We start from the raw sequence: 14,691 nt of genomic DNA, 5'->3' as shown, positions 1-14,691 counted from the left end.
AAACTGAACCGCAGTGACCCAGAGACCAGATACAGAGATCATTGCTGAAGCCCCATCTAAAGAAAGGGCATCCAGGGTGTGAGGATGGCCCGTGCCAGCTTTGCTCAGTGGTCTCCTTTTGTGTGGAGCTTTGGTTATGTGTGGGAAAACTGCAACCTGAAACTTCAGAAATCATTCACCATTTAAAACTTTGTGCCATTCAGAATGCCACAATAGTGTCTCCATTGTCTTGCTCCACTCCCTCCCCCCACATCATAAGCTACTCCTTAGTCCACTGCGTCAAACTGCATATGCTAGGTGCCTGTTAGTCACCTAGCAGTGCTCAGCTGTGAGGCAATTATCACAGTACCTCAGAGCTGTGTCTAAGCCTGACTCCATTTAATAATAGACCCAAAGCTCAGGTCCAGTGCTGCCAGCAACACTGTACAGAAGAGAGCGCTAACACTCAACTGAATCATTAGTTGTTACTAATGTCTCACTAGGTCTCATCGTGAGTAGCTTCATCATGAGTGTGCATGCATGGACCAACATAGTATATTCTAATACTCTCCTCAGTTTGAGGCTGCCATGGGGTGATGTTTCTTGGAAAGTACCATCTTCAATAAGCCCCAGTGAAGCTAGAGTGGAGGGCAAGGTAACAGATCTAGTGTGAAAACTCAATTTCTTCTCTATGTTCTAATTAAGATGAGAATATTAGTACTTCACTCAAGGACGGGCCCTTGAGACTCATGATCTCAGACTACAGAGCAGGTTTGACTGTAGTGTGTTAGTCCAGCAACCTCCACTCCTTATTTTACAGCAGGTAGTAAGTGGAATTCTAGATTATCTTGGAAGAGGAGCCAGTGTTGACCTGCTGTAGGATGGCTCAGCAGGTAAGAGCACCCGACTGCTCTTCCGAAGGTCCTGAGTTCAAATCCCAGCAACCACATGGTGGCTCACAACCATCCCTAACGAGATCTGACTCCCTCTTCTGGTGTATCTGAAGACAGCTACAGTGTACTTACATATAATAAATAAATAAATCTTTAAAAAAAGAAAAAAGGCTGGGTCTTAAAGGTGTGATAGTCAGCAATGCATGCAGATTCATGAAGAAGCTGTAATTCATGGAACTGAATATTCTTTAACAGCCCAGGAAACAACAGCCAAAACTGACAAGGGATCTTTATACACTGTGGACTGAAATGTGAACTAATGCAGCCACCATGGAAGTCGGTATGAAGAAATTTCCTCAAAAAACTAAAACATGACCTAGCCATATCATTGGATATAAGCCTAGAGGAACTTAAGCCAATACATCACAGAGAAAGCCTGTCTCAACAAAAAGGGGCAGTAGAGAAGATGCAGGAGGAGGAGGAGGAGGAAGAGAAGGAGGAGGAGGAGGAGGAGGAGGAGGAGGAGAAGGAGGAGGAGGAGGAGGAGGAGGAGGAGGAGAAGGAGGAGGAGGAGGAGGAGGTGGAGGGTCCAGACCTGCAGGGATAATTAGCAGGGACCCAGGGCAAGGGAGAGAGAGAGTGGGAGGGAAGGAGACACGAAGAATGAGAGCAAGTCGATCATCCTGATCAAGGTCTGAAAAAGTTCATTCAGGAGTGGCAATATAAGCATAAGCAAGAGGAGGCTCCAAGAGAGAGGGGAAGACCCCAGGGCAATCTTCAACTCCTGGAACCAACGGTCACAGTGTCCTCTTTACCCACAAACATTCTTACTGTTATGACCACGAATGTTCTCTCAGGATTGTTTATGTAAGCTAGAAAATATCCACAAGGCCATGGCCCCCAGCATCTCCTCCCTTTTAATTATTTTCACTAAGGCCTCACAGAACTGAGGTGATCAATAGTCATCTCATCCTTGGATGAGTGGGCATTAACCAGTGGGGGGCAGAGGGGAGAGCATTGACCTGATTCCTCTTCTGGGTACCATCACGACCTACAATCATGGCTCTTGGTATCTTTTGGGGAGGGGAGGCAGAGCCTTAGAAAAATCCTTAGAATAAGGTTGAAAACAAATACCGACCTCCTTGCAAACCAGGTTTGTCTCATGGGGAATTCAGAGATGGTCTGTGTGAGACCTTCCGCTGCAGTGCTTAGCCTAGCAACCCACACTGGTGCCCATTCTGGATTCATTTTATCAAGAACCAGTATGCACAGGTCTGACTCCTATGCAGCTCCTGAAGGAGAATTATCAACCTCAGGGTCAGCAAGGCCTCTGTCAGCCAAATCAAGTGTATGATAATAAATTTGCAAAGGTCTTGATGCCAAGGAATCAATCTGCTGTTTTATAAAACCAGTAATTCTGGTAAAAATGAAAGGCCCCAAAGTTACTAATAATAAAATGCATAATAAAGGTCCAAGGAAGGGCATCAAGAGGGTGAACATAGAGGACTTCCACCAATTATCATCAGTGGCTGAAAACTGTTTTCTCTGGAGCTCCAACTTAAGTTTATGTAACTGTAGGATTCGAGTTTCTGCTATACCTGATTCATTTACATAAAAGCAACATTCGTCTTGCAGAAAGAGACAGGTGCCACCTTTCTCAGCAGTCAGCAAATCAAGTGCTCTTCAGTTCTGTAAGGCAACTTGGGCAAGGGAAGTTAATTGTCTCTGTAAAGAAGCTAATGACTCAGTGGAGGCTTCCACTGACAACACAAATTGTTGAGATAATTTGGCAGTGGTGAGAAGAGAATGGGTTAAAGATGCTCCAGCCAAACTGGCAGCCACAACAGAGGTTACCAAGGAGATGCCGGCCACTACAGGGAGGAAAACAGCTCACTAGATTCTAATATCTGGGGGGTTATTCCAGCTCAAATACTCGGTGGGAGTTAGCAAGGTCAACTGAGGAACTAGGGTCACAGGAAGACACAGCAATTCTTTATGTTTTTGGAAAGAGTTTTAGTAAGGGTACCATTACACCAAAAACAGAACCCTTTAGGAGCAATCAGATCATAACTAGGTGAGCTAGTTTGATTGCACAAATTATCATTGGGACTGGTATAGCAGAATTTAAATTGTTGTTGTTCAGGGGATCAAGAACAAGAATACTTCAAAAATTGAGGGAAAAGCACCAGACATATTAAAAGGGATGGGATAAGGGACAGCTGTCAATGGAGGCTGTCCTAATGAAGCACAAAGGAAGCAGGCTGAGACATTTCTTAATCCAGTAATACTGGCAAGTATCAGGCCCTCTCTTAAGAGAGAGAGCCAGGAAAAAGGGTGATGTGTGGACAATGTGGAGAGCTGTGCACTCAGCTCCTTTTCTTTATTCTGTATCTATTGTTATAAGAAGTTCATAATTCTTTCCTTGCAAAACTAGGGCAGAAGTGCCTGTAGCTGCGCCCCCCACAAAAGCATATGGAGACTTTAGTTCTAAATCTTTAGTAATTAATTTCTCTATCAATAGTGAAATTTCCTCCAGCAGGCATATCCATCAACTTAGTGTTGTTTACCATTACCACAACTTCTAGGCCTCCCCATACTGTTGGATGTAATAAAGGGTGGATCAGGGATGAAGGCCCAATACAACTTTTCTATCATCATTGTCAGGACACTCTAAAAACCTCACGATCAGCATCATCCTTTGTCCTAGCATTAGCATGTTTCATTAAACACTCTGGCAGCTAGCATGCTCCTTCAGCATCCTGCAGAAAACAAACAAACAAACAAACAAACATGCCCTCTTCCCCACACTCAGAGAGTTCATTGGCATTGAAATTTTAAATTTTTTGTGGTGTACAGGGATATGATTCTCCCCTTTTTTTTATTCAAAAGCCAATTTTTCAGAGTGCAATTCCTTGTTCCATGGATTATAAGGAATTCCAGTTTTATGTTCAATTCCAAATTCCTTACAAAGTTATATAAAGTTGTTTCCAGTATAAGCAGGGCCATTATCTACCTTGATGATTTTAGGCAACCCCATAGCTGTAAAAGTCTGTAAGCAATATCAATTACATTTCCAGAAGCTTTTCCTGTATGTAGAGAAGCAAAAATGAGTCCTGAACATATGTCAATACAGACATGTATATATTTCAATTTTCCAAATTCTGAATAATGAGTTACATCTATTTGCCAAATATGATTGGGCATAAGGCCTTGTGGATTAACCCCTAAACAAGGAACTTGAGACAATGTAAGACAGTCAGAACATTGCTTTACAATCATTCTAGCTTGCTCCTTAGCGATCTTATGTAGGAGCCTTAAGGTATAATTAGAAAGATGAATTTTATTGTGACCACGTTTAGCCAAAACAATAGGATCTGAAACTGAAGCTTCTCCTATCAAATCTGTCAATACAATCATTGCCTGCAGCTAAAGGTCTGGGAAGATCAGAATGAGCTCTTATATGACCAATATAAATAGGATTTTTTTCGAGCAAGAATGGTGTTTTGTGCCACACCACCTCCAGTAGGATCTGTGTGACAAGTTCCATAGACTGAGGCAATTGACCTCAAAAGGTCCTGTAGGTATATGAGTCCTATTAAAAATCAACAAATGTAAAGGCAAAGAATAATCTATATTGCTATGGACCAGGCTAAGTCAGCCCCCCTCAATCCATAGGAATTAGGGGTTCTGGTAGGTGGGCATGGAGTTGACAAGAATTGACAGACAGACACAGATACAAGAGAGAACTGAATCTGAATGTAATTTTTTCCAAGCAAACACCAGACTTTTAATACAGAAGAAAAACAAGAAAGCCAGGTGAACACATCTGCCAAGTTACATTGACACAAAACAAAAAAGAACGCATACATTAAAAGTTGGTGTGAGCCAAGCCGTGTTTATAACTGAGAATAGGAACAACCTTAATTAAGATCAGCTAAACACAGGAGCCAGGTGAATGCTCTGATACAATGCTAGTCTATTGTTAAACCCACCACCACAGTATCTTTAGTAAATACCTGATTATGCTATTCCTCTGGGCCTAGTGAAAAAACCTGCACAAGGGAATTCCCTTCTACTAACACTTTCATACTACAACCCACCTATTTCCTAGGCCATTGTGTATTCCTGTGTTTGGGTGTGACTTGGCTATTGTCCTAAGTAATTACTATGCAGAGTAAATTGTAAATTACTATTCAAGTAAATTGTAATGCCTAATTAGTTTCACTGTCTCTACTAGAAGTGAACTTGAATGTTACTGAATAGCTAACATTCTTACTGAATTCCAAGCTCAGGGTCAGCTTCAAGGACTTTCTGGGAACCATTGGAACACTGGTGAAGGCTTAGCTATAGGTCAAAATCAATCCTTAAAGGCACTTATAAAAAAACAATACTGAAAGAGAGCACATGGATCTGTACACCAGACTAACGTGGGGATAGGTTTTGAGTATACGGGCTATGGGAATGCCAAGGTTCCAGGAGGCAAAGTTTCCTTGAAATTCTTTGTCTCAGGACTGCTTCCAGGTTTTCAGGCCTGTCATGCCTGTCACTACTGGAGTGGATGTAGCACTATATAAGTAACAAATTGTTTTTCAGTAGCTCTTTCTACTTGTCGTAAGGCCAACAACCCTTTTGAAGTTAAAACTCCAGAAGAGATAGGATCAGAACTACCCCTAAGAATATCAAATAAGGGTTTTAATTCTCCTGTAGTAAGCTTTAAATAAGGACGAATCCAAGTAATATCAACTAACAGCTTTTGAAAACCATTTAAGGTTTTAAAATTGTCCCTATGAATAGTTATTTTCTGAGGAAAAACAGCTTAATCTGTAAGCCTAAAACCTAAATAATTATAAGGATCTTGAGTTTGCACCTTTTCTGGAGCTATTTGTAATCCTTTATCAGCTAATGCCTGCTGTGAATTTCTATAAATTAGAAGCAAGTCCTGAGGATCCTTCCCTGCTAATAAGATATCATCCATGTAATGTATAATGTATATTATTGGCTATTGCTGTCTATTAGGCTGAATGGCTTGTGCCACAAATTTTTGACATAATGTAGGACTGTTAGCCATGCCTTGAGAAAGAACTATCCATTGATACCTTTTCATTGGCTCTTTAAAATTAATATAAAGAACACTGAAAGGAAATCTTTCACAATCCTGAGGATGCAAAAGAATAGTAAAGAAACAATCTTTCAAATCTACTACTATTTTATAATATCCTTTATGATTTTATTTTATTTTTTCAATTTTTTATTAGATATTTTCTTCATTTACATTTCAAATGCTATCCCAAAAGTCCCCTATACTCCCCACCCCCACCCTGCTTCCTTCCCCACCCACTCCTACTTCTTGGCCCTGGTGTTCCCCTGTACTGGGGCATATAAAGTTTGCAAGACCAAAGGACCTCTCTTCCCAATGATGGCCGACTAGGCCATCTTCTGCTACATATGCAGCTAGAGACATGAGCTCTGGGGGTACTGGTTAGTTCCTATTGTTGTTCTACCTATAGGGTTGCAGACCCCTTCAACTCCTTGGGTACTTTCTCTAGCTCCTCCATTGGGGGCCCTGTGTTCCATCCAATAGATGACTGTGAGCATCCACTTCTGTATTTGCCAGGCACTGGCATAGCCTCAAAAGAGACAGCTATATCAGGGTCCTTTCAGCAAAATTTTGCTGGCATATGCAATAGTGTCTGCATTTCGTGGCTGATTATGGGATGGATCCCTGGGTGGGGCAGTCTCTGGACGGTCCATCCTTTCGTCTTAGCTCCAAACTTTGTCTCTGTAACTCCTTCCATGGTTATTTTGTTCCCTATTCTAAGGAGGAATGAAGTGTCCACGTGTTGGTCTTCCTTCTTTTTGACTTTCTTGTGTTTTGCAAATTGTATCGTGGGTATTCTAAGTTTCTGGGCTAAATCCACTTATGAGTGAGTGCATATCAAATGACTTCTTTTGTGATTGGGTTACCTCAATCAGGATGATATCCTCCAGATACATCCATTTGCCTAAGAATTTCATAAATTCATTGTTTTTAATAGCTGAGTAGTACTCCATTGTGTAAATGTACCACATTTTCTGTATCCATTCTTCTGTTGAGGGACATCTGGGTTCTTTCCAGCTTCTGGCTATTATAAATAAGGCTGCTATGAACATAGTGGAGCATGTGTCCTTATTACCAGTTGGAACATCTTCTGGGTATATGCCCAGAAGAGGTATTGCTGGATCTTCTGGTAGTACTGTGTCCAGTTTTCTGAGGAACCGCCAGACTGATTTCCAGAGTGGTTGTACCAGCTTGCAATCCCACCAACAATGGAGGGGTGTTCCTCTTTCTCAACATCCTAGCCAGCATCTGCTGTCACCTGAATTTTTGATCTTAGCCATTCTGACTGGTGTGAGGTGGAATCTCAGGGTTGTTTTGAGTTGCATTTCTCTGATGATTAAGGATGTTGAACATTTTTTCAGGTGCTTCTCAGCCCTTCGGTATTCCTCAGTTGAGAATTCTTTGTTTAGCTCTGTACCCTATTTTTCAATGGGGTTATTTGAATTTCTGGAGTTCAGCTTCTTGAGCTCTTTGTATATATTGGATATTAGTCCCTTATCAGATTTAGGATTGGTAAAAATCCTTTCCCAATCTGTTGGTGACCTTTTTGTCTTATTGACAGTATCTTTTGCCTTACAGAAGCTTTGCAATTTTTATGAGGTCCCATTTGTTGATTCTTGATCTTACAGCCCAAGCCATTGCTGTTATGTTTAGGAATTTTTCCCCTGTGCCCATATCTTTGAGGCTTTCCCCCATTTTCTCCTCTATAAGTTTCAGTGTCTCTGGTTTTATGTGGAGTTTTTTGATCCACTTAGACCTGAGCTTGTACAAGGAGATAAGAATGGATCGATTCATATTCTTCTACATGATAACTGCCAGTTGTGCCAGCACCATTTGTTGAAAATGCTGTCTTACTATTGCATATGCCAGCAAGATTTTGAAGAAGGGACCCTGGTATAGCTGTCTCATATGAAGCTATGCCAGTGCCTGGCAAATACAGAAGTGGATGTTCACAGTCATCTATAAGATGGAACACAGGGCCTCCAATGGAGGAGCTAGAGAAAGCACCCAAGAAGCTGAAGGGGTCTGCAACCCTATAGGTGGAACAACAATATGAACTAACCAGTACACCCAGAACTCGTGTCTTTAGCTGCATATGTAGCAGAAGATGGCCTAGTCAGCCATCACTGGGAAGAGAGGCCCCTTGGTCTTGCAAACTTTATATGCCCCAGTACAGTGAAATTCCAGGGCCAAGAAGTGGGAGTGGGTGGGTAGGGGAGCGGGGGGGGGGGGGTGTATAGGGAACTTTCGGGATAGCATTTGAAATTTGAAATGTATATAAAGAAAATATCTAATAAAAATGTGTTTAAAAAAAAAGAAAATGCTGTCTGTTTTTCCACTGGATGGTTTTAGCTCCCTTGTCAAAGATCAAGTAACCATACATGTGTGGGTTCATTTCTGGGTCTTCAATTCTATTCCATTGATTAACCTGTCTGTCATTGTACCAGTACCATGCAGTTTTTTATCACAATTGCTCTGTAAGTACAGCTTGAGGTCAGGCATGGTGATTCCCCCAGAGGTTCTTTTATTGTTGAGAACACTTTTTGCTATGCTAGGTTTTTTGTTATTCTAGATGAATTTGCAAATTGCCCTTTCTAACTCAGTGAAGAATTGAGTTAGAATTTTGATGGGGATTGCATTGAATCTGTAGATTGCTTTCGGCAGGATAGCCATTTTGACTATTAATTCTGCCAATCCACGAGCATGGGAGATCTTTCCATCTTTTCCTTTACGGTTTTATAATATCCTGCTTGATTTTTCAAGATTTCAAAACACTGGCTACAGCATACTATTCAATTATCTGTGCTGAAGAAGGAGGAAACTCGAAAGAATAAACATGTGATACAATCACATATGCTTCTCTCCTATAGAAAGGCTGTTTATAAATACAGTAGAGGTATTCTTAAGGGATGCATGCATAAATTTACAGGAAATACAAAAGCATGCATAGAAGCAATTTTTAACAACTTATCTTTTGTATAATGATTACCAATTTTACCTAAAAAGTTTACTATGCAATAGACCAAATATCAATATTCTGCAATAACCAATTTAATTGTTGTTTGAGACAAGAAATAGACATCTCATCAGGTTTTTAAGACTTTTTGTAATATCTTCATTATTTTATCTTACAATTCTTGATTAACACCACAACAGCTTCATAATAGGATGTTAAAACTTTGTTTGGAGATGAAGGAAGATGATTTCACATTAATGTTCCCTTTTACCAAAAAATTGCTGTGGGCACATTGAGTAACAATAACAAAAATAAGCAGCTAATGTTTGATTAGTATATATGTAGCTGGCCTTCATGCGTGTCCTCCAACAACTGGAAGGGGGTTTGTACCTGACTCTGTTGCCTGTCTGTGGATCCTGTTCCACCTAACGGGCTGCCTTGCCTGGCCTATGCGGGACAGGATGTGCCTAGTCCTGCAGTGACTTGATATGCCAGGGTAGGTTGGTACCCAGGGAAGACCTCCTCTTCTCAGAGGAGAAGGAGACAGGAAAGTGGGGAGACAATATGTGAGGAGGGTACTGGGAGGAGAGGGGAGGGCTGCAATCGGGATATAAAGTGAATAAACAAAAATAACAAATGAACTGAAACTAAAGTATCAGTGCTCAGATGGAGCTAAAGGGGAGAACGCATAGTGTGTGGCATGTGCAAAACCTTCCATTCTCTCCCTGCATACCCCTCACCCCATTCCACCAAAACAGAGATAGATGGAAAGGAATCTGAAGCCCACAGGAGAAAACCCATAAGTCTCCCTGGGATCAGTGATACACATGGGTGCCCTGCGTAACCCCTCCACCATGTTCTTCTATGGCTGCAGGGTTCACTCCAGTGGACACAAGCCCTCTCCTCAGCCACCCACCCTGGCTTCTTCATTGCAGGGCTTACACTAGAGTAGATATCTCTATCTCTCTATCTCTATATATCTATATATCTACATATCTACATATCTCCATATCTATATATCTATATACATTTATATCTATATCTACCTATATATCTATATCTATCGATTGATCGTTCGATTGATCAATAGATAGATAGATATCTTCGTGTTCTTCCTTCAGGAAATATTCTTCTTGCCAAGGTTATCAAGGGATGTCCTCTCTGCCAAGGTTAATGTCTCCATGATAATCAGAGACAGCATGAGTCCAGGAGGCTAGGATGTGACTAGTGTCTCCACAAAAATGACAAATGCTGAGACCCTTAGGATAGCCTTCAAGGTTGTAGGAAAGAACTCTTTAAAAACATGAATGAGTTAGAAAATATATAACTTCTCAACTATGCAAAATATAAGGAAGCAATGTGAATTGTATACAGAGCTTCACGGATCTAAAGGAACAGAGGCAGCTGCACTATGAGCCAGCTTGACAGAAAGATACAAAGGCAGACAGAGAGAGGCAGGCAGATTCCTGAGTTCAAGGTCAACCTGGGACAGAGGAAGTTTAGGATACCACCCAGCTAGCTTATCCTCCTCTGTGTGTGAGGCAGGCAGGGGCTGGAGAGATGGCTAAGCTGTTAGGAGCACTGACTGCTCTTCCAGAGGTCCTGAGTTCAAATCCCAGCAACCATGTGGTGACTCACAACCATCTGTGATGAGATATGATGCCCTCTTCTGGTGTGTCTGAAGACAGCTATAGTGTAATTTATTTATCTTTTTTTAAAAATTAAAAATTAAAAAACAAACAAAGGCAGGCAGATCTCTGAATTCTTTTGCAATGTCTTTTTAAGATTTATTTATTATTATACATAAGCACACTATAGCTGACTTCAGATGCACCAGAAGAGGGCGTCAGATCTCATTATGGGTGGTTGTGAGCCACCATTTGGTTGCTGGGATTTGAACTCAGGACCTTTGGAGGAGCAGTCAGTGCTCTTACCCACTGAGTGCCCTTTTGCAATGTTTTATATAAAGTGCTTGCTTTCTAAGAATCAAGGGATGTTGATTCATGGGATGATCAAAAGGGAACCTGGGGTAGTGGTGAAACTGATGTGTAAATGAAAGACTAAGCTTTTGGTCTGCAAGAGATGAGCTATCCAGAAAGTTTTTAGAACAGCAAGAGAAAGCTGTCTCTAGCAGAACACAGGTGATCAGCTTATAACCCACAATTTGACTTTGAGTCATTTGTTTTGCCGCTCTCAAACACCCCTTCTCTCAGAACCCCTCTCCAAGGCTCATTTATTCACAGGGAACCAGAAAAATGTTAACAGCAGCAGTGACTGTAGTCAACGGGAATTAAAAGCGCAAGCCAGTTTTCTTTTATGTTTTCTTGCTTTTTTGAGACAGGATTTCTCTATGTAGCCCTGGCTATCCTAGAACTCACACTGTAGAGCAGGCTGGCCTCAAACTCAGTGATCCATTTGCCTCTGCCTCCCCAGTGCTGGGATGTTGCCATGGGCCCCCAACTTACAAACCAGTTTTCTAATGAATGCAAATCCCATCTATAGAGTAAAGATAAAGATCACTGGGAAACGACATTGTCCATCTCTGTGGACAAAAATCATTGCACGGCTCTGGTTTTCCTGTAATTTATTGAGCCATGAAGTAATTCGATAACAAGGGTGTATAGAACCCTTACAAGGCTGGAGGACTAGGAAGGGTCCTCTGGATGTTCCCCTAGTCCATTTAAAAATACCTGAGAGTTGTTAGATACGTTTCTCAGCATCTCAGTTTCTATGGCAACACAACATCCCAGATACCCACCTACGCTATGGTTGGAACCTTGTGTTTCCATTTGCTTTGGGGCTGAGGACGGATGAAGAGCCTCACGGATATTCAGCAAGTATCATTTCACTGAGCTCCACCCCAAAGCCCTGCCTGCAGTTTAAATCGCTGGAATGCATTTTATCTCAGCCATGTGTCAACATTTATAAGTGATTTACCTCTCACATGCTTTTAGATTATTTCTGTTTCTTTTCTTTTCCTTCTTTCTTTCATGTATGTATACATGTATGCATGCATGCATTGCCTGTGTGTATGTATGCACACTATGTAGGAGCGCTTAGAGGAGAGGGCAGAAAAGAGCATCCAATCCCCCAAAGCTGGGTTACAGGTAGCTGTGTGCTGTCATGGGAACTGAACCCAGGTCTTCTGCAAGAGCAGTCAGTGCTCTTAACCACTAAGCCATATCTCTTATTTCTCATTTTCAATATCAGACGATATAGACCCCAGTTCCCTTCTTCATAGAACCCACATTGTAGGTTGGATAAATGCCTCCATTTTAGAACACTTGCCTAGCAAATGTGGAGCACAGCATTCAAGGCACAGTGCCACATAAAGTGTGTGTGTGTGTATCTGCATGTCTGTGCCTGTGTGTCTCTCTGTATGTAAGTGTTCGAGAGTATGTGTGTATGTGTCAGTTCATGTGAATGTGTGTGTCTTTGTGCCTGTTTGTGTAAGTTCATGTGAGTGTATGAGTGTATACGTGCAGGTTAACGTGTGTGTGTGTGTGTGTGTGTGTGTGTGTGTGTGCATTTTCTCATTTGGACCTCAAGAAAGCCAAAGTCATCTGCCCTTCAGTTTAAAAAATAACTTTCCTTAAAGTGAGTGAGCCATGATATAATGAGGAAAATTGAACCCTTTTACCAGATGATATTACAAGGGCTCCAGATGTGGGGCATATGGGAGGGCTGTGCTGGAAACAGGGCTTCTGCCCCTGGCATTACTCTGGTCCAGCACTACATCTCCATCCTAGAATCTCACTAGGGCCAGGCTTGAATCCCTTTCCTTGCTCCTCCCATCCAGGCTGTGCTCTGAAAAACTCTCCCATGGGCCTGGCTGCCTACATCTTAGAGAAGTTCTCCACCTGAACTAACCTGGACCACCACCACCTACAGAATGAAGGCCTGCAGAGGTGAGCCCCCCACCTCCCCTTTCAGGACCCAGCCTCAGGCTCTGCCTCTCCCTGCCCACCAGTCATCCCTGAACAAAGCCCTCTACAGGATCCCAGCAAGCTCCTCTGTCTTTGGTGTTCTACACATTCTGCCACCCCACTTGTCACCAGGGGCACCCTGTGTGGAGGATGGAGAGGTGGAGACACCTACAGGACAAGTGTGTGGTTCAGCAGGTTAGTGACACAGAGGATTCAAAACTCAGCAGCTCCCCCTACAGTCAAGGAATCTCCAGGACAGTGAGCAACCTTCATTGCAGAAGAGCAGAGCCTCTCCCCCAGGCCCCGTACAGACTTTTGTAGGTTAGGATTGCAGAGCCAGTTGGAGAGAGATGAGGGAAAGGCTGGGAGCCATCCCATCTCCGTGGTTCTGGAAGCTGCACCACGCACAGAGTCCTGTTCCTAAGCCTGGTGCCAAAAGTATAGTTTCAATATACTTCATTTGCCTAATATTTAGTTAGGGTTCTAAGGTACAAGAGTACATACCATAGTACATAGAGTCAGAATCCCTTTAAGTACATAAAACTAATTAAGAACACTAAAACATCTTTTTCTTTCTTTTTATAAGGTTTATTTATTTTATGTATGTGAGTACACTGTAGCTGTCTTCAGACACTCCAGAAGAGGGAGTCAGATCTCATTATGGATGGTTGTAAGCCACCATGTGGTTGCTGGGATTTGAACTCAGGACCTCTGAAAGAGCAGTCAGTGCTCTTAACAGCTGAGCCATCTTTCCAGCTCCTTCTTTTTGTATTTTTAAGACAGGATTTCTCTATGTAGTTCTGGCTGTCCTGGAACTTACTGTGTAGACCAGGCTGGTCTTGAACTCACAGGAATCCACCTGCCTCTTCCTCCTGACGGTTGGGATTCAACCTCATGGATTGCACACACGTGGCTAAGGCACCTTCCTGATGGGCAGCACGCCAAGGTCGTTACAGTAACTTCTAGGGAGAAGGTGGCATCCATCACCTTATATTTCTGCCACTCTTTCAATGCCCGGCTCAAGGGGAGAAAGCAGCACTCTGCATGCCTCAGGGGTTTCAGTCTGCCATGAAACACTGCCATGGACAGAACGCAGGAGGAAACCTTGTTCTGCCCACCCTGCCATCGGGAAATGAAGGATCATCATGGCTGCTTCACAAATAATTGCATTTTACACTTCACTGAACTTTATGAGTGATAGGCCCTGCCATCAGTAGCTGGGGAATCAGAGTCACTGTGGAAACAGCACAGCAGACTTGGATGTCTGGGGTTTGAGGTTTTTAGAATGTGTTTGTTTGGAGAGATGGCTGGGCAGGTAAGATCACTGGCTGTTCTTGCCAAGGTTCAGAGTTCAATTCCCAGCACCCACATGGTGACTCACAAACATCTGTAACTCCAGTTCTAGGGGGATGTGACACCCTCTTCATACACATACATTTTTAAATAAAAATTTTAAATTTGTTTGGTGGCTTTGGGTTTCTTGAGACAGAATCTATCCCTGTTTAGTTCATGTTGGCCTCAATACCTTTATCTTTTGAGACCTGAGCCTCCTGCATGCTAGGATTACAGATCACAACCCCCAGTCCTAGCTCTAGGATCTCTTAATCTTTCCACTGATTAGATTCTGGCTGGCCTTGAATTTGTGATCTTCCTGAGTCAGTGCCCAGGCATCTAGAATTACGAGTCAGCACCACTGAACCATACTAGCCTGGCTTTCTTTTAGGGAATGGGAGAACCAAGAGCGGTTCTGCAATTTTTATCCTGTTACCCACGTGCTTTTCAGAGTTGCTGTGTGTGTGAACTGAGGGCTTCCAGCAGGAGACGTGTGAACAGACAACA

This window comes from Mus musculus, chromosome 1, assembly GCF_000001635.26.
Source record: "Mus musculus strain C57BL/6J chromosome 1, GRCm38.p6 C57BL/6J".
NCBI lineage: Eukaryota > Metazoa > Chordata > Mammalia > Rodentia > Muridae > Mus > Mus musculus.
The sequence above is the reverse complement of the archived record's forward strand: the minus strand, read 5'-3'. Positions refer to the sequence as shown.